Source organism: Vanessa cardui, chromosome 11 (assembly GCF_905220365.1).
Source record: "Vanessa cardui chromosome 11, ilVanCard2.1, whole genome shotgun sequence".
In the NCBI taxonomy this organism is placed as follows: Eukaryota; Metazoa; Arthropoda; class Insecta; order Lepidoptera; family Nymphalidae; genus Vanessa; species Vanessa cardui.
In genome coordinates this window covers 659,820-685,129 of record NC_061133.1, presented here as the reverse complement: position 1 = coordinate 685,129, position 25,310 = coordinate 659,820, and the positions used below count along the sequence as shown (strand labels likewise).

General features: G+C 34.0%; 1 protein-coding gene across 6 annotated transcripts in view; it reads right to left on the bottom strand.

Annotated features, from left to right (window-relative positions):
- LOC124533590 (disintegrin and metalloproteinase domain-containing protein 23) overlaps window positions 1–23,360 on the bottom strand; it is a 522,035-nt gene extending 498,675 nt beyond the window's left edge. For all 6 annotated transcript variants that reach the window (XM_047108967.1, XM_047108975.1, XM_047108969.1 and 3 more), the window contains exon 1: window positions 23,207–23,360. The gene's annotated coding sequence lies outside the window, so the exon portion shown is untranslated. The remainder of the gene's footprint in view (window positions 1–23,206) is intronic.
- Window positions 23,361–25,310: the final 1,950 nt, after the last annotated feature.

Genomic DNA, 25,310 nt, shown 5'->3' with positions numbered 1-25,310 from the left:
AATATAAAGCAAAAAAATATTATAAATATAATTTGATTACGTATGTCACTATGATAATATTTTATTTTCATTTCTTTTAATACTGTGACTAATTTATTTAAATAATTAATTATTCTCTTTCTACGCAAAGAAGATTTAATTAACTTACCTTCTGACATCACCTTACTGCTTCAAGTCGCTTATATAAAACTAATCGTAATTTTATAACGTTGTTTCATAAACGTTAAAATTAATTTTGCTGCAATTGAAATCTTAAAATAAACTAATAAATAATTTCATATGAAGTATTGAATTAATATTTTAATGAGCCGAAATGACCCAATGGTTTAAACGCGTGCATCTTAACCGATGATTGCGGGTTCAAACCCAGCCAAGCACCACTGAGTATTCATGTCCTTCATTTGTGTTTATAATTCATCTCGTACTCAGCGATGAAGTAAACATGTGTTTAATTTCATAGAAATTGTGCCACGTGTATATTCCACCAACACGCATTGGAACAGCGTGATGGAATATGTTCCAAACCTTCTCCTCAAAGGGAAAGGAGGCCTTAGCCCAGCAGTGAGAAATTTACAGGCTGTTGTTGTTGTCGTTTAATGGTCTGTCTTTTCAATTATATGAAAACAGTGAACGGAAAAATACAATTATGAAAACAAAGCAACCGATGATTTATTTCATATGCAATCTGCAATGCAATAATATGAAATCTTTATTTTTCCTAAATATATACAATATATTTGAATCGTATTCTATTTTTAAAGAATCATGAATAGCGGGTGTAGAACGATTTTATATAATGCTGTAGAATAATCAAGATTTCGAAACTCAGTGGCCTTCATCGTAACGGGAGCGGCGCCCACCTGCAAAAAACACTCGGGGTAAGACCGACGAGACCACATAGAGCCAGAGTTAGCTGAGACGTTTGTATTTCATTTTCATACATTTCCCAGCATAATTTCGGTATTGAATACAATTCCTAGGAAATACATACATTACTGTAAGTTAAATCTTAGAAACATTATTTTACATGTATCCTAAGTCGGCTCGAAATAATATATACGAGTATTTTCTCGGTACCGTGAACACTTCCCAGGTATCAAACATTACCGGTAACACCCATACCTTTACATGATGGAATACGTGCAAAAGTTTCTACGAATCTATGTATTTTTACGTACGACCCCAGCATCTTCGGAAACTCATCGTCTAGCCACGCAGCACCGAGTTAAATCTCAGTTTAATAAGAAATACAAAACAGTAAATTAGATAATTCTAATCTATACATATCACAAAATTGGGGTGCCTGTTTGTAATACTAAAATAGCCCTTTTTTACTCAATGGATATGTATATATATATATATTCTTTATTGCACTAAAAAGACATTACAGAAAATAATAAAATAGAAAAAACATGAGCAAAGGCGGACTTATCTCTAAAAGAGATCTCTTCCAGTCAACCTATGGAGGTGAGTGATAAGAGTCAATCAGCGGGCAATGTAGTGCAGACTAAAATAAGATAGATTTGATATATTTATATATAATGGATAGCAAATAAAAATATACTTCTATTTATTACACACATAATTACTTATAAAAAAATATTTATATAAATACACATTCATACACATATATATAATATATATATACATATATAGATATATATAGATATATATAATATACATAGATATACACGTATTAATATCAAAGTTTATGATGAAGGGTAAACTTGTGTCAGGAAATGCTGTCTTAATCGTTTTTTAAACATATCGATAGTAGTACTGTCCTGTATGTATTTAGGAAGTTTGTTCCATAGTAGCGGAGCTCGTACTGTGAACGACTGAAGTCGAAATTTGCTGTTACTCCGAGGCACATCGAGCATCATAGTGATACAAGAACGCCTGGAGCGGGTTGAAGGAGGAAGCAGGTTGAGGCGGGAGCTGAGGTATTCAGGAATATTAGGGTTTGTGAGAATATTGAAAAGGACCGAAAGGATGTGCATATCACGGCGAAATCGGATAGGCAGCCATTTAAGTTGAGCGCGGAAAAGAGACACATGGTCGTACTTACGTAGCCCGAAAATAAAGCGAATAGCAAGATTTTGTAAGCGCTCTAACTTATTAAGCTGTTCCTCTGTCACATCCAGAAAGCAAACATCAGCGTAGTCGAGAATAGGGAGAAGAAGAGATTGAGCGAGCATAATTTTGGTGTTGAAAGGGAGAAAATATTGGAGACGTCTGAGAGAGTGAAACGTGAAATGCATACGTTTACTAACATCGTTGAGATGAGACGTCCAAGACATGTTGCAGTCAATGATCAGGCCCAAGTTTTTTACATTATCATGATAGGCTATTGGAACCCCAGCATACTTGATACAGGGCACAGATGGCCAGTCAATTTTACTTCTTAGCCTACTGCTACCAATGATCATTGCTTGTGATTTGGCAGGGTTAACCAGTAAGCCAAAAGATTTGGCCCATAACTGAACAGCCAAGAGGTCTTCGTTTAGGCAGTCAACAGTCTCAGACAACTCACACAACTGACAATGACGATACAGCTGTAAGTCATCTGCATACAGATGAAAGGGAGAAGAGATGACACGTGAAATGTTATTAATGAAAACAGAAAAGAGAAGTGGAGAGAGTATGCCGCCTTGAGGAACACCGGCAGATAAGTTAGACCAATCAGACGATGAATTTTCTGTTTTCACGCACTGCCGGCGCCCGAAAAGATAAGAGTGAAACCAATCAATGGTAGAGGAAGAAATATTAACCGCTCGGAGGGTACCAAGAAGAATGTCAAGATCTACAGAGTTAAAAGCACTACTAAAGTCTAACAGAACAATTACAGTAAGCTTGGTGTTATCCATAGCATACCGAATGTCCTCGGTTATATTCAGCAGTGCTCCAACGGTGCTGTGTGATGGACGGAAACCGGATTGGAAAGGACACATGAGGTTGTTGATGGTAAAGTAGGAGTACAGTTGTTTGTGAACTATAGATTCTAGGACTTTTGATAGGATAGGCAGTATAGATATGGGACGGTATTGAGAACAAGAGGAAGGATTGGAGGTCTTCGGTAGCGGGATAACGTAGGCGTTCTTCCAGAGTGTTGGGAAGATATTGCACGAAAGTGAGAAATTAATAATGTGAGTGATCACAGGTGCAATATCCTCCAGCACAGGAAGTATCATATCCAGGCTAAGATTATCGCTACCGATGGCTTTTGTGGAGATAGATCGGACATTCCTCTTAACAGTTTCCTCCGAGACTGGTTCAAAAGTGAAAGGGGGCAGGTCTGGTGGAACAAGATTAGATAGATACGAAAGTGTAGCAGACTTAGTGTCAGGATCTAATGTTATAGGTGGCGTGCTGAAGTACTGATTTAGTTCATTGAGGTCCACGGTAGTTTGAAAGCTATCCGTGGTTTTGCCCACACCTAATGACCGTAAGAATCCCCAAACTTGCGCTTGGGAAGTATTCTGAAGTCTACTGTGAATATAGCGGCGTTTAGCATCCCTACACATTCTGTTGCAGATGTTACGAAGTTTTTTGTATTCGTCAAGATTTTCCTTTGATGGTAGTTTTTTATGTCGAGCTTTTGCTCTGTCACGTTTAGCCATAGTTCTTCTGATCACTGGCGTTAACCAGGGAGCAGGTGCATGTTTCATCCGTACTGGTCGAGCGGGTGCATGTTTATCAAATATTCTAATCAGCTCAGTAGTTAGTGATTCAACCATGGCATTAATATCATTAGCTGATAATAGTGACGACCAGTCAATACATTTCACATCCTCTCTCAAACGATCCAGGTCCATATGCTTAAAATCGCGCAGAAGATAAATTTTGCCTCTAACCTTAGTAGGACGCACTTTGTAAGTGAGGAAAATCAAATCGTGGTACGAGAATGGAGCAGTCATTTGACCGTGGGAGGAAACAAAATTAGGGTTAGAGACGACAATTACATCAATTAGAGTTGGTCTACTGTTGGGAAAATAGTGTGTCGCAGAGGACATGGGGAGAATGTTTAAATTAAGTGATGACGTTAGCGTTTTTAACTTTTGTGCTCTAGAATTATTCTTTAATAAACAAGTGTTTAAGTCGCCCATACATATGACATGGTCATACACAGGGACGAGATTTTCCAGAACACCATCTAATATGTCAAAATAGTTAATTTTATCGTTTGGACAGTATAATACCCCCAGCAGGATCTTTTTATGGTGTAATACTATCTCCAGGAAAAGATACTCCAGGAATCCTTTTGTTTCTGAGGAGGAAAGAGAAACTACTCGGGCAGGAATGGCACTGCGAAGGTAAATCCCAACGCCACTCCCACCCTAATCAGTGCGGTCATTACGGAAAAACTGGTAGCCTGGAAGAGCACAAATAGTAGATGTAATCGACGGTTTTAACCAGGTTTCAGACACCAGAATTCCGTCAACCACGCCGTTGCTGAAGGAAGTGAGAAGATCGGAATAGTGAGCAACTAAGCTCTGCGCGTTAATATGCACTAAGGATAGGAGATTAGGATTATTAAATATTTTTGGCAGCTTCACTTCAAGTGGTTCTGAGTCCGATGACGAGGTGTTGCTACTACTAGTCGAGATACTCAAGAATTCATCTGACGAGCAAGAAAAATATTCTTCATCTAAAATCACTAAACTTAAAATATATACTTATATCAATTATAATATAAATAAAAATAATATAAAGTAAATAAATATAAAATAATAATAATAATAAATACAAACAAAAAAAAATAATAAATAACAACTAATTCGAAACACAAACCTCAGGCATAAGTTGACTGAAAAAAAAATGATTTTACACTTCAAAATGAACACAACTAAAACAAACAAAAAATAAAGAAAGTGTTAAAATTTAAGATATAACAAGTTAGTAGATATAAATGAAAACTATAGAAAAAACAAAAAATAAAAAGAATAAAAATTAACAGATAATCTTACGGCTCAAAAGACTCGAATCCAGACTTAAAAACAATGACGTTTGACATTCAACATTGAGTTGTTAGTTGTCACTCTTTAACAATATTAAGATAAGGTAGTAAAAAAATAAAATTATAAAATTCAATTATAAAGTAAAATAGTTAAAAACATAAAATAAACAAAACGGAAATTAACTATACCCTGCAATGCAAACGTCAGTATCATCGTCATATAAACCGACTAAATTTAAATGTAACCTACAAAGTACCGGAGTTCACTTGTTGCCCTTTGGATACTGGGCGACTAATTGTTTGAGCTCGGACAATGCAGAAATCTTCTTACGAGAGTTGTCGGGAAGAAGGATGATTATTTCGCCTTCTGCTGACCAGCACTTCTTCATCCCAAAGTGTTTGCGAGCTTCTATGAAGATACTTTGACGGGCCTTTGTCAGGAATTCTGAGAGAGTTATTTTAGAACCCCTGAGTGCCGTCTTGGCATTCCATACTCTGGAGCGAAAGCGTACGGAGGCAAATCGAACTAAGATAGGCCGGGAAGCATCCCTCTTCACCCCCAAGCGATGGCAGGAGTCAATTAGTTCAGGTGTAGCATCAGACAACTTCAAATGGCCGGTTAATACCCCTAGTGTTTTCTTGAGGACGTCTTCACCTTGTTCCTCTTTGACACCATGGAAGAGAAGAACCTTCCTGCGACTGTGAGTCTCCATGCGATCCAAACCCATGGCGATAAGCTCTATTTGGGCCTTAAGTAGGCCCAAAGATTTCCATACAAGGGACTTAAATGCGTAGAACTCGGCGGATAGCGACTTAATTGTAGGATTAGTAGAAGCAGAGGCGCTGGCTGGTATTAAGTTTTTTTCAAACTCACCCATCCTCTGGCTAAACATTGAAGAAAGTTCCTCCATACTTTTGACCAGCTGTTCAACAGGAGTGTCCATTTTTTTGTGTTGAAAACTTGTGTGTGAGTGTAGTGATAGCCTACTTATACGAAGGTAATGTAAATTTTAAAACATATGTACTTTTGCAATAAATAAAAATTAAATAAAAATAGAGCTTCGAAATGTATGTCTGTCTTTTTCCACGTCTACCCGCCAAAGTATGTAACATTTTTTACAATTTTTGTCGATCTTTCTGTCTGTCTGTTTGTTCCGACTAAGCTCTAGAACGGCTGGACCGATTTTGACGGGACTTTCAGTAGCAGATAACTGATATAATAAGGAGTACCTTAGGCTACAATAATATATATATTTTTGTTAAATTCAAGCGCGTATAAGGTCGCGTGCACAGGTACTTTTAAATATATTTTGGTGAAATTCTACAATAGATCGAAGAATTGAAAGTTATCCACAATTATAGTTCGTTAAAGAATAATGATTTTAAGTCGATAATGTATCTGCAAAATTCGTATAATCGAGATATTTCGATATAAAATCAATTAAATTCATTGACAAGACAGTTCAATGGTCGGCCATGTTTGACGTTTACGAGTGCGTTCAGAAAGTGTGTTCCAAATTATTATTTCGTGTATTGATACGGTAGTTAGTATATTTATATTTTGACAGTATACAATTTAGATCATTATAATTATGACGACCTTCGTGGTCGAATGGTGTGTACACCGGATTTCATGGGTACGCCACTCCGAGGTCCTGAGTGCGATTCCCGGCCCATTCGATGTAGATTATAATTAGTTTTTTATGTTGTCTTGGGTCTGGGTGTTTGTTGTTACCATCGTTACTTCTGATCTTCCATAATACAAGTACTTTAGCTACTCACATTGGGATCAGAATAATGTAAGTGATGTTGTCTCATGTTAATTTATTATTATTTGTTTAATTATATTTACTTTACCAGAACGAAGTCGGGTTTCCATCTTGTTGTAAATATTAAAGATAAATTAAGTATTGAATCTTTTTATGAATCAACAAAAAGCCCACAAAGCCGTTAGCTGAAAGATGGTCACATGAATTTGAGATCTTATCAACGAGATCAACAATCTCACTCGTATTTAACGATGACGGCAGAAATGATGTCGACATATCAAAATCTCTGCACACAAAAGCCACCCCTCTATGTATGTGTTAAGGGTCATTTTTCATTGAATATGAAAAAAAAGATTAAGTTCTAGTATCGTCAAAAGAGATCAATGCGGATAAACAAAACAATATGGCGTAAAAAATAAATTGTCGAACGAAACGGTAGCAATGAAGTGATTTGTATTTTGTAAGCCTTTTATTTTTAGAACGGGAAATATTTATTCACGTGAAGGAATTAGAAGAACGTTTTATCTTTATTCGTGAACAAACAGGACTCGTATCGACAATCTATTTTTGACGATAACAATACATTTTCGAATTACGTTCCTTGTAAATATGAAATATACAAATTGTAACAAGTATTTTAAATTTGCCTTTATTAACATAAGAATTAACAATATTAAATGCTTAAATATATATATACAAATATGAACTAAAACTAGTTACTGTATAAATCTTGACCGCGTGGAATGGTGGCAAGAATGCTAGCAGCATTTCCCCGTTGAATCGCAATTCCGATCCTCTGGGCAAAAAACGAACCAGCCCTCCTGTCACCAGTGGAGGCAATGAGGCGAGGTGTTATACTTTTGATGAAAAGTTTTTGTAACAAGTTAGTTCAATTAAAATTTGCATATTCATTAGTAATTCCAAAATTATTATACCTGAAAATAATTCAGACACTTAAAAATAATGTTAATCAAAACAATTTGTTATTTGGCCTATACACTTCAATATTAATGAATAAAGTGCGCTTACTACGCTGAGCTTAATTGTTGTTTTCTATAATAACTTCCGATATTTTAATTGAAGATCCAATTTGTTCTTAATACAACAAATGAAAAGAAAATCAAATTAATTTGAAATATTGTAAGTTATGAAAAAGTTATTAATAACAGGGAAGTAATAATCAATAATTGCATTAACATAGTCATGGAAACAACACACACACACACACACATAGATCTTGTTCTAAGTATTTCAACTGAGCCCCAAAGTATACATAATCATATGTATATAATTGCCTACCACAAGAGCCCACTTAGGGAAGCGAATAAATACGATTACTGTCTTTCAGTTCCATTATCCTAGATACCTTGTAACTTGGAACAAGTACTGAGTACCGTATCGAGCTCTTATGATACTCCAGAACCAATAGACCTCCCTCAGCCCGCGTTACTTGTAAACAAAACGCAGCCAAGGGGCCAATGGTTACAATGGGACGGGTCAAATTAAAATAGTCAGTAATAAAGATAGAACCAATTTAAAGAGACCTATCTTTTTTCCTGGTCGGGTTAACTTCGTAGTTAGTTAAAAGGCGAATGGGACATAATGTGGTTCTATTTATACCGGCGTGAATAAAACGTGCACGTCATGATCATGTTTGTAATCATCGGAGTGTCTCGTATTTAAGAAAACGTATTGATACGTGTTTATTTTTCTGTTCAGCGTGAATTCAGATTTTGAAGTACATTCATAGAGGTAAATCGAATAAATCTATAAGGATGGTGGATTATATTCAATATTTCACAGATAAATTATTAATATGATAATAATAGAGGAACGTTGAATGTATAAAGCATTTCAAAATTAAGTATCGCTCTGTAAATTTCCCACTGCTGAACTAATGCCTACTCACCCTTTGAGGGGAAGGGTTTGCAGCTGCTCTAATGCGACTGGCGGGTTAGTGGACAAATTAAGCGCATAAAAATTCAGTAGTGCTTGCCAGTGATTGAACTAGCAATCATTGGTTAGAACGCGACCTTACGCCTTCTAACCACTTAGCCATTTAGGTCAAATGTTATGATTGAATTTGTGTTTCAATTTAAAATACGTAAGTAAATTGGTAAATGTACCACCTGATAGGGAATGGTCACCACCGTACATGAAATTTCCACTGTCAGAAATATAAACCATTCCTTAGAATTCCAATGCACCGCCTATATTTAGAACATACAGGTTTTGTCCCTTATGTATGCCTACACTGCCTTATACATCCTTCAAACCAAAATACAACAATACTAAACATTGGGTTTTAATATTGGGTAAAACAACAGTAAACTATTGCTCCCACAATTTTATAACCTTATATTAAATTTAATTCCCTGGGCGTCTATCGATGCATGTGCGTGCTGATTGGGCGATACTTGTGTAGTATCCGATATTATTAGCAAATCATCCCTGAAAAGATTCTGTTAAATTACGCACAAAATCAATTATATACAATACGACGCACTCATGATTTATTCGATTTCAAACTGTTCCCAAGTAATGGGACGGTGATTGTGTATTAATTATTATTTTATTAGCGCCGGGTCCTCGCTCCGATATTGTTTATATTTTGATTAATTGGTCCAACTTCGAAAACGCAGGTTTAATTAAAAATTGTTTCAAAATTCAGCATAAATTTTCAAGTCTGTACTTTTAATATAATTTATTCTTTTTTCATTAGTGGTTTTTGTATAAATGAGATTCCCCTTATTTTGTTTGTTGGGTTGCAATTTGTAAGATTTACAGATGTACTTTCAAATCAAATCAAAATATACTTTATTTAAGTAGGCTTTTATAAGCACTTTTCATCTATTATATCTATTATATTTACATCTATTTCATTCTATTATACATATATAATCTTGGATTGAATAATATGCTTACGTAAAGTAAGTATGTATTTAAAATGATTTTAACTTATGAAACGGCAAAGTTAAAATATCTATCTTACCTTGAAAAACGGTATAACCTGATACTTTATTCTGATACTTATAATTATTCTAGTCATTGTTGCTCATTTGTTATACATGACTGCGTTCTATAGTGAATTTAGATTATATTTGTAGAAAATAGCGCTGCAGAATATGATTGTTTAATATAAGACAGGGTGATATAAGTTGTATCGAGCTCGAGCGAATAATCTCCAGCTTTTGAAACGCTGATCAAAGTGAAATTGTCTTATTTTACATTAATCTCAATGGTCATCGGTCGGTTGCGCAATATTCCAGTGGGCCTTTATTAATGTAAAATTAGAAAATTTTATTTCGTCGGTGTTTCAGCAATGAAGGTTAATTTATTTTAACAGAATTAGAACCGGTTTCGAAATTATTACGTTTTTTAGATCGATGAAAATTCAACATTACTTACAAAAGCCTATTTAAAAATTCTTCAGAACCAATTGCTTTAATGAAAAATAAATAAAGGAAACTTAGATATTGATACCTAAACTTTAAAACATGCTTAGCTATTACAGGTGGAAAGATAAGATGATCAGCGAATAATCAATTTATTTTTCATTTGTATTAATTTTAAATGTATCTATCTGCATGATAAATGACAAGTCCATTCAACTTTCATTAACTTCACTTGACTTACTTCGAATTCATTTCCAACCATTGTCATAATGATATCAGCTGTAAAACATCAAATGCTGTCAACGAAGCCCTCCCCTGAGGATTTGTCCCCTCTTCGCCCGCATATAGCCTTTGACCTTTGCCTATCTTTAGTCGTCTACAGGTAGGCGTATATTTATAGCTTTTCGGTAAACATATTAGAAATAGAAATAATTCCACGAGGACTAAATCCATATATATAGTTCTAGTAATTGCTCATCAAAAATGAATCGAACTTATGATAGCAGATATCCTAAGCGTGAATATTTCAGAATGCTATTTGTCTAATGAAGATTAATTACTAAAATTCGAAAACTTCAACGGTATCGTAAGAAACCGTTAAAACTTTACCGTTTCTGTTTGTATTGTTGGGATTGCGAATCTGTTTTTAGACGAATTCAACATTTATTTCAACGGTATAATTAATTTTATTTTCAAATACCGGTGTTCGTAAAGTTCGGTCAATCGTTTCGACGTGTATAAATGATGTACCCGCAGTGCTTGCGATCTGTGAGTTAATCCAGCAGCCATCCGAAATATTCGCTTATGCTAAATCAAGGTATATAGAATCTGAGATTACATTTTTATCTGATTCCATCCATCCTCCTGCCCTTATACCAATTTTATTTGGGGTCGGCGCAGCATGTCTTCCATACTTCTCTGTCACCTCGCATGTAACAATCTTTCTGACTACATCGTCTTTCACACAATTTAATGAATTAAATATTGGTATATCTAATTTTGGAAATTATAATAACATAAATTCTTATTATTTTATTATCAAAAGTATAACACTTCGCCGTATTGCCTCCACTGGTTCGTTTTTTAAGAATCGGAATTGCGATTCAACCTGCAAGCATTCTTGTCACCATTCCACGCGGTCAAGATTTATACAGTAACTATTTTCCATTCATATTTATATACATTTAAGCATTGAATGTTATTAATTCTTATGTTCATAAAGATTAGAGGACAAGATACAATTGGGAAGTATTAAATGAAAGACCAAATAATTATTTTCTTATGAACTTTTATGTACTGTATATAATTTATATCTAATTTTTTCTGGTTCTGTATGTTCTGGCGTGACGCCACAAATAAAAGCCACAAAAAAGAACTTCGTTATACATAAAAGTTGTATATAGTGTATATTACAAAATAAGTTAATTAATTTTATTTTAAAATAATTTTCATAATAGATACTGTATAGTGCATATGAGTAAAAAAAAAGATTGAGCTCAGTGTAATAATCAAGAAAACTAGTAGCAGTTCTACTCAATGGAAGAAAAAAAACAAGATTTCAGCAAAATGAAAAATTAAAGGGGCCGCCGCATACGACCTGGGGGACAAGTTTAAAACTTTTTTACGAGTCACCCACTTTGGCCGCGATGACCGACTTTAGGACGACGGTTTACGATTCCGCCATCCATTCGAGAAAACGGCAATCGAGACAACTGGTTCATCACCGTTCTTACTCAACTCTAGCGTCAGAAATACACTATTTAAATTATATACTGGAAGTCTCCCGCAAAATTTCACGTTAATTCGAAAGATTTTCGAAACATTTGACAACCTATGTTTTTTTTTTCTTACACCGCTAGCAGTAATACCGCTCTATAACCGGCCAGATTTTTCCAATCTTGTATTAAATATTATTATGATATAAATGGCAACTATTTAGTAAATTCAAATTAGCTGGAGCTTTCCAAAATGAGACCACAACCGATTTTCTATGTATTGCATAGTCCCATAATCAATGGGACAAAAATCAGCTTACGCTATTGATATATAAGATTACCAGCTAATGCCCGCCAAGCTAATGCATCGAGACCCCTGCTGTCTTTCTAAAGCAATTATGAGACCGACCGACACCACTGATCGATGAGACTATGACAACTGTTTTCTTTCGAGTTTACACTGGCTGTCCATCCCGACTTTATCCGAGTGAATTTAAGTTTTTAATTCCATGCTATTATTTTTTTTTTCGCAATAGAGCAAGACGGTGAACATCAAAGTATTGTTGTCAGAAAGAGATGTACATAAAAGGTGATGTCGTCTATAAATTTTCTTATTACAATAATTAGTTTTCTTAGCATCTATATGACTTATATAAAAAAGTAAAGAAAATTATAACTGTATTGTATTATTGGTTAGATTCGTGATTATATTATTAGCGAAATTAGTCCAGTTAATAACTTAGTAGTTAGATAATTGGGAATTAGGTACGAGTTATCTGTGAAATAAGCTATTATTATTAATAAAGAGTAGAACCAACTTTGGTGAATAAGCGATGAGCAAATCCAATAATTCTGTTTTATTACCATTTATTATATTGAATATAAGATTAATAATTATATCGACAGTTCTAAGCAATGGACATTAGGCTAACGGACAACACTGCAAGCTCCTGATGTTGAAGATGTCCGTGGGAGTAGTTCTAAGGCATGGTGGTTGTGGTATTCAATAAATTAGAGAGAGAGGGAGAGATTTTTTTTTAATTTCAATAATGTAACAGTAATATAATTTTTTTATGTTATTGTGGACAAACGAGCAGGAGGCTCATTTGATAAAGTGATTACCACCACCCATGGACATCTGCAACACCAGGGAGCTTGCAGGTGCGTTGCCAGCCTTTATTACTGTTTTACCGTAATTAACAAGACGTGAGTAATTTAGATTATTTACTGATAATAAGTTATTGCAACAACCGCTACCATTTTGATACAGACCTCCTCAAAAAAACATCCACCTATTTCGATCTGGTCCATTCTGGGCATATCGTTTGAACTCATCATCCAACGTTCACTTCTTCAATTATCCCCAGGGTACTGTGATATTATGTTTGTCCGTTTCTCAATTCTCACTCTTAGCATATGTCATGCCACCATTTAAGCATACTCTGTTTACATGTTAAAACCTAGTTACATTTTAATTTTGTTTAATATTATTTTAAATTTTTGTATTACTCCGATCACACCTGTCACTTATTTAAATTTAACATACGATTATTATGCATATATAATTGTAATTAACTAACATGACTGTATTTTTAAACGTTGAGTGAGTTTCTTGCTGGTTCTTCTCGGTAGAATCTACTTTCCGAAACGGTGGTAGTTTCATTTTATATAGTCGTTAAATGACGATTCAAAAGTGCTTGTAAAAAAAGGCTACTGTTAGATTATCGGCTAAAAAATTTCATTGATTAACAAAGACTATACGACAACCGCCCTTCAATTTTTGTATTATTTGTATATTTACTGTACTGCCTCAATATGACAATGTATTACCTAATATATGACTGCTATATCAAAAAGGAGATGTTTTTCAAAGCAACATACTCCATTTTTCAAGCATAATTCGTACCCACAGTATATTCGAGATCATTTCTATTATTAATGGCACCATTAGTCATCGTTTACCAAATTAAAATACGTGTTAACACTGTTAGACATTCGAATGGCGTAACGTAATGCGAATTCGGTAAAGGCAATTTGAATTCACTACAATAAGTAGAAAATGTCCCACGATTCGACAATATTTTACGTGTCGGGTCGGTAACGGGTTAGCTTGTACGTACTTAATTAAGCCTTATAATTAACGAAAAGCCACGATGACATTTTCGTCGGTTTGTATTAATCTGATTTGTTTTTGTGGAGCCACAGAGTTAGGTGTTGCGGAAGCATTGCTACGGAAAAAAAAATAATGAATAAAATAATGCAGATTAAATATGACACTGACCCACAACCCAATAATTAAATGAGTTATTGGGTTGTCGGATTTATAATTAATAGAAAACTTTTATTATAACAGCTGTATTTATTTTTTAATAAAATAAAATGCAGTTATCCCTTTATGCTTAATGCATCTTTATACAAAGGAATACGAAATAAATCTAGAACTTCACGAGTGATATAGTGTCTGAGTGTTAAAAAAATTACATGAAGACATTATATTTTCTCCTGTTAGGTGCAACATTTTTGTTTTACTTTTAGTGTTTAAATTTATTGATAGTACACACTCACACTTTAGAAAATCTCTTTACGAAAAAAACTTTCCTTTATAATATTATAGAAAATCTTTTTTCATGTTTAATATTTTTAAAAACAGGAGTAGGATATACCTAAAGAATAATTAGAAGTTCAGTCTCACTAAATCTGCTCAGTCGAATTGCTTAATTGCAAAACATCTTGGATGAGACTTCTATAGGACTCAATTACCCCTCGTTGGTTTAGTAGCTGTAATGTCGCAGATCACATACTGGGTTCAAATCCCGACTCGAGCCAGTATATAAATATTAATTTCTTCCGACGAGGTATTCCAAGTTCGGAATCTGTGAGTTGATAGTGTTGCTAAAAGCTCGTAAAGCCGACGGTCCAACGCCTGAACTCATTCCGGCCTCGTCCGTTGGCGTCCCATCGGATTATGAGAGCGAGGACATACAGTGCATGCATGTGTTTGCGCAAACACCAGTGCACTATAATATGCTCTGCGCATTTGGCTAATCTCCCCTGAGAACCGCCATGGCCGACAGTAGACAGGACATCATCAGAGTTTAAATTTAACGAACAATGAAAAGAAATAAACTATAATTTCACTTATGAAACTTAAAAAAGTTTCTATGTGTAAATATATCATCACGTTCGTTTCTTTAGTAATAAACTTAATTAATATTTATGCAGGTTGCCTATTACCGACTCATAACAAAAACGAGTATCACAACATCTCATTTCCCAAGGTTTATAATATATAATATTTTTTACATAGTATAAAAAACAAAGTCGCTTTCTGTCCCATGCATGCTTAAATCTTTAAAACTACGCAACGTTTTTGTAATAGATATAATACATAAATAATATAGTCAAATAAAACTGATAATTTTAGAAGTTTCTATTGTGATGTAGTATAATTAGTAACAGTATTGCACCCGTGTGCAGTCGGACCGGCCTGCTAGTAGTTAATATTTCTTAAAGTACTAACGTCTTAAGAGAGTTATAACCACTGACCTGATCGTCCAATTCCCAGTTCTCTTAATCATAATAAAAAAAAACTCGACGTAGAATTGAAAATTGATTAAATTTCTAAAACTGTCGAAAATTCTTTAAATTAATCGATGAAAGTAAATGAGAAACCGTTAAATATGCAGTCAATCACCACGTTGATTCAGCAACGCCCTTCAAATAATTAAAAAGCGAATCTTTACAGAATTAGATCGGCATCGAGGCAATGTTTCGTACGATGTGACTCCGGAAATGGACGCCGGGTCACGGGCAGACGATTCGAATCGCGGCGAAAGTGAACATGAGCTATTTCGACTCCTAATAACTTATAATAACTCATATATAAAGAGAAAATTCTTAAATATATAGCTATCTTTTTCTCTCCTGCCATATGGTATATCTTTATTCTCTTTTGAGTCAGTAATTTTTTTTTAATCTAAAAATAATCTAAGAGAATGAGCCTAGGTCTTAATAATAGTAAAGTAAACAAACAGCTACAAATACAATATCTTTGTTTGATTTATCTGTGTCAATGATGCAGAATTCAAAACAAACATAGTATGAAATATGTATGAAAACTTCTAATAATATACAAGTAGGTCAAAATCATGTTGAAAAAGCATCATAAATCTAAGATCTTCAATACTTACTTCAAAAAATGATGTACATTTTTTTACGTACATAATCTGAACTAAAACATATATTCACACACAATTTCCCGCCATTAAATTTTAATAACTTTTTAAACACACTCAGAATAGGCAACGATTTGACTTTATAAATCCAGAGGAAAAATCATAACAGTAAATACGCTTTATCAGGTTAGGCTTTTAGTAAACAAGTTCAGCCCGCGGAACCTAACGAAAGGGGGTCAAAGCGAGTATAAAAACTTGCAACACTGCAGGGTTGCTGACGTCACGCTCAGAAATAGCACAGTACGCCGCATTCAGCCTCCATACTCGTTTCGCTCCAACCTTGCAACATTATTTGATTTTAAAATATCTGGCTGTATTTCATAACGTGACACTTTTGCTTGAAATCGACTTTAATAACTTTTGATTTTCATTTGAACATTTGAATAGTTTGTATTCAATACCACTTCTCATAAAGAGCATTATTATAATTTACTACAGGAAATTTGGCAATCACTTTTCTGGTCTATATTTTGTCTTTGCAAAAAAATGTAATATAAAATATTTAACCTTATTGTTATTTTAATTGCTTTCACGTAATTGACATTTAAAAAATATGTATTTTGTGATTCTTTCAAACGCTCCAAATTTAAAAATTTACAAATCAATCTCATGATTTAAATCGGTTAGCTAAAACAGAAATGTATGAATTTTTATTCTGCTTCAATCGCTTTAGAGCTATTTTTATTAAAATGTTTAATATTCTATTTCAATTGCATAAAATAAATTAAATTAAATATATAAAATTTAGAACATGTAATATGTAGAAGTATATAAATAGATAAGGTAAATGAATTATCTTAAACAATTTATATCATCGAACCGATACGTTTTATTTTATTCGAGTAACATCGCATGCATCTCTAAGCAGCATAACTTGATGCCCTCGTGTATTTAAAATCAAAAAGAACCAATCTCATTATGATTATTCTTCTAAATTTCTTACAGCAAAAAAAATATAAACCATTGCAATTACGTCTTTATATTTCTATTTATTTTCCAATTAAAATAGTCATCTCTTTTCAATCTACAGTTATATTTCTGAGGATATGGGAACACTAACAAGATTTCGCAGTCACAACGCAGTAATTAAACGACTTATTGCTGACTATTAGCCAATCAAAAACAGGAATTGACCGTCTAATGAATTTATCCTTTGATAACTAAAACCTTTCTGAATATACTTCCTAATTATTTTTTTAAAATAAGAACATCATAGTATACAGACAATGTTTAAACATTGCTACGTATTATTATAAAGATCTCGGCCGCTTCTGTCCGTCTGTTAGAATGCGTTTAACTCAAAAACTATTAAACTGATTTTCATACAGTTTTCATGAGTGAACGGATTGATTTGTAGAGTGTTTTCGTATACGATTCGTCAATTTACTCTCGTATTTTGGCTGAAATTTTACAATCACTAAAGATGACACAGCTTGACGCCTAGTACACCAATATATATGTATGCCTGTAAATTTCCCACTGCTGGGCTAAGGCCTCCTCTCCCTTTGAGGAAAAGGTTTGGAACATACTCCACCACGCTGATCCAATGCGTGTTTGTGGAATGAACATGTGGCAGAGTTTCAAAAAAAATTGACATATGCAGGCTTCCTCACGATGTTTTCCTTCCTATGAATTATAAACACAAATTAAGCACATAAATGTTCAGCGGTGTTGTTTAGGTTTGAACTCGCAATCATCGAATAAGATGCACGTGTTCTAACCACTGGGCCATCTCGGCTAAAATATTAATGTTTCTTAAAGTACTAATGTGACAGTCCGCCTGCAATATATACATATCAATCACGTGGCCGTCTTAATATTACATATACTAAGATGTAGGTTATTATGTAGCGAGTAGGCTGTTTTAGATATGTTGAACAGTTTAATTATCCTGTATCGCAACACCAGGGGCTCATAAAACAGGTGAACTATGCCGTAATGAGTGTAACCAAACCTTATAATGCCGCGCTAATTTGTTTATCGGGACCTCAGATTATCGCGCCTTAAACTGCAGACTACATTATGAGCTAATGACCACTCCAGTTTAAGTTAACGAGATCGTGAACATAACCCAGACTGTTTAACATAAAAAAATATATTACAACGGTTAGTGAGTTTGTTTATAATAGTGGATAATATTAATTAAATTTAGAAATAGCTAGCTTATCTATAAATACCCTGAGACTTTACTTACTACCCACGGGTAGTACATAAATGTTATTAGAACTCTTAAGATAAAATCAACTCTCTGGAACATGGTATTTTTCCCACGTAATATCTGTACCGTTTCCGAACGTAAGGTAATTTAATTAATTCATAAATAATATAGCTAAAGCTTCCTTTTGAAGAAATTTGTCTATTGATTAAAACGGTACGAGAATCCACAAAAGTTCCTAAGAGCACAGCCGGGACGGTGAGCTTCAACATACTAGCGATCGGCCCCGGCTTTTCTTCAAAACTCTTAGAGAACATGAAACCCACCTCATATTATTTTCATGCAACTTTATCAATTTACTCAACACTCTCCATGGAAGCTCTCAGTCGTCCCGATTTTCCCGACATAATAAATATTCTTTAACATTATAACTTTAACTCATTTGCATTAGCCTTCCTTGAGAAACAATCTATCTTTTTAATAGCCTATATATAGAAATATACGACGTAATATATAAAATATGTATACAGAAATGATTAATATAAATTCACTTATTTTCTAACAGATTAAGTTTATTGCGTCATGTATTTATGAAAGCGGAATTTTGAGTTTATTTAGTTTAAATATATGAATGGAGAAAAGATATGAATAAATTTCAGTTACTTATATATAAAAATATGGTAGAATAAAATAAGAAAGAACTGAATACAAAATTCTTAAAAAAACCAATAAATAATTATTCATACTGCCTATAAAAATGATATATATCGTTTTAGTTATTATAATTTGAATCGTTAACAAGCATTGATCGGCTTAAAGCGCTGTAAAGCGGCTTATCAAATAACGAGTACCGACAAAATATATTTTACAAGCGCTTTTATTGTTGTATTCGTAAGGGATACATTTTACGACGAACTGATTGTGAATCTGCATCTCTATTCAAGAATACGGTTTAGAAAATACATGTTTGGTTCATTTTATAGCATCTCAATAACGGAAACGGGGTTTTGTACTACGTTTCAATCATAGGGGGCCCTCTGCTGGCAGAAGAGTGCAACGTCATTCGATTACGATTTTTTCAGTAAGCAGTTTATATAATCTGTGGACGTGATCAGTGAGGTGCTAAGTATATTTATACCACATGTTTGATTCTCACGAAAATACCAGCTCGAAGATTTTTCCAAATTTAAATGGTATATTTTGTTGGTTTGTCAATTAACAATTTTAAATATAAATAAATATTGGACAACATCAAATACATTACTCTGACCCCGATGTTAGTAACTAAAGCGTGTTATGCAAAATCAGAAATAAGTGGTACCACGAACACACATACTCAAGATAATGGAGAAAACTAATGTTTTTTTTCTACATCGACTCAGCCGGGAATCTAAACCGGGACCTCGGAGTGGCGCACCCATGAAAACCAGTGTTCACACTACTTGACAACGAAGGTCGTGAAAATCTTTTAAAACAAAATTAATCCTTTGTAAATAGTATGGCATTAGACATATACCGTAAAGAGCCCCGGCTTAAATTAAATAAATAGTCATCTTAAGACAATATTACTGAATATGTCTTAAGATGACTATTAATTTTAGTGTTCGTGCTAAAACCCCATAAAAAGTAACTTCCGGTGAATTAAATTGTCATTGTATTTCCGAGTGCCTCCGTTTAAGAGTAATAAGGGTAATAACCCTATCGTCCTAAATATTTATAAAATGTTGTTAATTATTCTCTATATGGGGTATAGCATAGGCACAGATAATTGTTTAATTACATATGATTCAAAAATCAAAGATAGACTTCAGCAATTATGAATGGTTTAAGTGTAACTTTACTTAATCTAAAGTGGAAGTTAAATTGTTTTTCTTTTACTTACACGTAGCATGTAATCTGTTGATGTTTGACTTATTTTAAAAGCTAATTGTAATTATCCAAAAAGGAAACTTTAACATAGTGATTTTAATTAATTTCCGATAAATAAGTAAGTACCTATTATTAAGAGAAATGCGTACTGGCGTTAAAGCTGACTGATACTTGGAAGCATCCATACGCGTGTACATTGTAAGTAATTATACATTAATAAATTTAATAAATTAATTACTTTTATCGTATGTATAATGAAGCTCACTTGATAGCCGGTCCTACCAGACGAATAATAATAAATATTGGACAACATCACACACATTACTCTGATCCCAATGTAAGTAGCTAAAGCATTTGTGTTATGGAAAATCAAGACAACACAGAAAAATTAAGAACTTTTTCTACATCGACTCGACCGGGAATCGAACCCGGGACCTCGGAGTTGTGTAACTTGAAAACCGGTGTAAACACTGCTCGACCACGGAAGGTCGTCAAATAAATAATTATATTCATATACATTGTGCTTCGTCATTTCACCGCGTTAAATTTGGATTATACGTTACTATACAATTATATATGTCTGTTTAATACATACGAGTACATAACCAAGTGCATCTCATTAACTATACATTAATATAACAGTAGAGTTTACCAGATTGCCTGACGTTTATTGCTTCGCTTCTGAATGTTGTGACGTGATATACTAGTAACTTATTCCCTTTACAATAAACTGTAATCAAAGGTAATAGACAATCGATATATATAGACAAGATAGCTGTGTTATTTTAGGTGTTTTATACCCCTTCTGCATATTACTAAATTAGTCAAAATCAAAATAAACTTTATTCAAGTAGGCTTTTACAAGTACTTTTGAATCGTCATTAATCAATTAAGTTTAGCTACCACCGGTTCGGAAAGTAGATTCTACCGAGAAGAACTGACAAGAAAATCAGTAGTTACTCTTTTAACATAAGTAGCTCTTAACCTTCGTAGGTACAACAACAAACAACAACAGCCTGTAAATTTCCCACTGCTGGGCTAAAGCCTCCTCTTCCTTCGAGGAGAAGGTTTAGAACATGTATAGGTAGGTAATATATAAATTATTACGAATATCTCAACTTCAAAAAGGTAATCGTCAGCACGCTTTTTAATGCGAACGCTAGCGAAACTAAACAGACATACGAAAACTTTGTATGGGAAATTCGTGGATCTCCAAAGTGTGTACGGAAAAGTTCGCAACTGCAAGTATCTATGTTTAATGGATATGTAAGTCACAGTAACATCTACAATGTTTCATATGTTGGAATAAATTAGTGTCAAATTATATTGATTTCTCGTATTTTTATTGAATCATGTTTGATAGTCTGTATTAAATATGCATATCTTTTTTTTACTAATTATTATTATTAATTAAGAAGAATTTCCATTTTTTAATCATATGCCAATTCAAAAGCTGAATATAAACTGAAAATAAAACAATCAAAAGATTTAGTAACCTCGTTTCTCTGTAACAATTTCAAATAATGAACTCTCATTTTAAGTCAAGAATACTTAAAATATACGTATTTCTGTTCGATTTGAAATACATATTTATGTTGAAACTTTTTTAAATTGAACCGAAGCCAGATATGCAAATGGTATGTCAAATTTTTATCACTTAAGATAACCTCGACATGCGACATCTATCGGAATATTTCATAACTACGTTGTGAATAATACCTTATTTTAAATATAAATGTTAAAACGGCAAAAAATAGTCCGATTTAATTAATTTAATCGATACTTTTAAATTTTAAGTTATACTAACAAGAATTCTATATTTGAAAATAAAATTATAATTCTTGGAAATAAATAAGTTAACGAAAATGACTTGCTAATAAATTATAAGCTCTGGTATCGTGTGTAAAATAAAAACCTTTTTTTAAGATACCTATGGAATAGTAATTTAAAAAAAAACTAAAAGTATAATTTCCTTCCTATTAGAATAAACACAGAAAAAAATTAGAAATTTCGGATGCTCATTTATTTATAGATGCATATTTATCATTTTACTAGTCTTATGTACCTATTTCAGAAACATTTATCACATTTATAATCTGTGCGTCATTTATATATAACCTCTTTATACTCTTTACCAAGTAGAATTTATACTTTAGACGAATATTAAACAACGTTAAAAAGCAATACTGCCCGTGTTTCAATATGTGAATAAATTGAAACGTCACGTGTCACGGTGTAAAGTCACGCTGTATAGTGAAACACGTTGAAGGTATATTACTTAGATAAAGTTGTTTTTTTTTTAAATTTAATATTAAATATTCTAGACATTTCTTTTCATTAATAGGTTATAATGTTTAAAATTATGCAATTCTAAATTATTATCATGTTTCTTGATACTTTGATTATAAATGGCTAAAAACATCAGTATGTAACTCTAAATGCGGCATCACTATAAGAAGTAGTCATTTTCGTGAAAAAAGAGTCATATTAAAAAAGATATAATCATTGCTGTTTAATCTATGTATTTATATACGTATGTATTTACTGTATTATATAAACAAAATAAAAAAAAAACATTTCGTACCATGATGAGAATAGTAGGGACGTACAGCGGATATGTCATTGACCCCATTTCTTACTATGACTGAAACAACTTCATCATTTTAACTTCAGAGTTAAAATCCCGCTGCAGCTTCGTTAAAATTCAAACTATCTTGTAATTGAAATAGTGGTGACGCCGCAATATTTTAGTGGCGTCAGTTTCTCAGTCGTCATTAAGTATGAACCATGTGGATTTAGGTAAATTGTAATTTGTAGCCCTAGCTTTTAGCTGCGTGACTACCTGGACGCTATCCGCCTACAATTTGTACATTACTATAATTCTTAGGCACGGGTAATTTATCTTCACATTTAAGATAAATCATCTCAAATATGAAGATAAATATTAAAAAAAAACTTAACTAATGAAAAATAGGCCACGGCTGTTAATTTGGTTTTTACAAACATCAACCTGCTCTACCTGCGATTGTCATAGTCATACGTAATCAACGCCGCTGAGTGTCGATTGATTAGTGATGCTGGATGGCACCTAAAACACATGTTCATACTGACCGAAAGCACAAGGCGCCGACCGCGAGGGGCGAGGCGTTCACGCGTCCACACAACAACACAACACTCACACAGCAGCACGTCGAGGCCGCTTGCGCGTGCACGCGTCGCGCATCATGGCCGTGCCCGTGCCCGGCAGCTATCGACCGTGCGCCGGCCCGCGCCGCCCAGCGACTGACGCGCGAACGATGCGCGCGCACCGCACGCCCCGCCGGCACCCACACCCCGCGCGTCCCGCACGCCGCCCGCCCTCCGGCCCGCCGGCCCGCCGGCCCTGCCACCGAGCAAACAGAGCTGTTCCAACTTTCAGAACCTTTGAAACCTTTTTGCTGAACGCTAACCAACTAATAATATTCATTCGTCACAACAAAAGTTCAAAACTTATTTTCGACTAATCTTAGGTAATCTAACAAAAGTAGAATGTTTAAAAGCACCGACATTTAAAACATAAATGAGAAATAAAAGTCGAACGAGTAAAATAAAAAAAATCTGAAAATGTCACGTGAGGCCCGGAGGCCTCGTTATCCCTCGTGTTTATTTTCGGCGGCCGAGGCGCGAGCCGCGTGCTCGTCGGCATGGCAACGCACCCCAGCGCCCGAAGCCACCCGACCAATCGCGAAAACACCCGAGCAATTGCCCTGTAAAACCTGTACCTGGTTTTGAAAAACCTTGACAGATTACCTAGAACTGAACTATACCGTAATTATTCATGCAGCGTTTTAAGCACGCTATGCACGTTAATTATGAATGATATTGAGATTTCAAGTTCTTTTTTTTCTTTTCTAGAAGCTCTCTACTGTTTGAATGACGGAATAAAACCTTCTTTTTGTTTTACAGCTACGTAGATCTTTTTGCATGGACATGTGAATGCAATGTGCTACGTCCGCGTAGAGCGAGCATTTGTGATGCTACGCGAGTGCTACGTGATTTAGTTACTGTGCTACATAAGTATTTGTTAAGCTGAAATCTACATTTTATAAAACTAGACTATTATATATGTATATTTATTAAGTATACTTGCATATATTTTAAATATCTATAATATAAGTGGTCCTAGTAAGTGGTTTATTACGGCATCTACGGGGAGTTCCGCATAACACATTATTAAAAGGCTTATTACGGAGTTTTAGTTTGCCCGTTTAAAAGTTTGTTAAAATGTTACATTCACAAACACACCTAATAAGGAAAATCCGATCTAAAAGTTTTGATTGGTTTAGCAAAGCGTAGAAAATTTTAGTTATGTAACTATTTAATTACAATAAACTAGTGTGAAACAAGTCATATATGTTCATAAATATCTCGAATCTCTAAATTTAATGCTCGGTTAAGACTAACCGTTTGGACAAGATAGTTTGATGATGAATGTTAAACCTAGAATGTAAATTCCAATGTTGCTCAAGTGACTAAGTATTGTCTTTTGGAGAATGAAGTTCTTGAAACTGAGATATTAAACGAAGATAACAAATTTAAATCCAGACAAGCACCACTTACTTTTCAATTTCTCTCTTTATTTCATATTGTTTGTATCAGCAATGAAAACCTTCACACACTTCGTGTAAACCACCAACCAGCAGTGATACACCGAACCAAGTAAACCAAGTCAACACAATAGAAGATTTTCCTGCTAGTAGAAGACTCACAAGCAATTTGAAAGTTGCCCTTTAGATAGTACATCAGTGTATCCTATACGTATATTTACAGTGAACCATAGTAGAACAAATACAAAATTATGTATTATTTATTGTACACCAAAATACATTCTCAGAAAATACATTCTCAGAAAGGTGAAAAGACCTGACTGTATGGAAAGGAATAAGATTCGGGCGATCTTAAAGCAAACGAAAAATAAGAAGAAGTAGTAATATTAATTTGTTATGTTCTACTAGTATAGCTGATAAAAACGTCATGGATCTACATAAAATGTCTGACTGCCAAGTCTTTACAAATTTGTTTATTTACCTAACTACACCTAATTTCTTTATTAAATGAAATCACACAGCAGACGGAGTTGACACTAATGCTTGCTTTACAAGCCGACCTCAATACTTTCACGACAAGTTGTTAGGTTATATTGGTGTGTGCCAAATTAATACAAATAAAAATATGC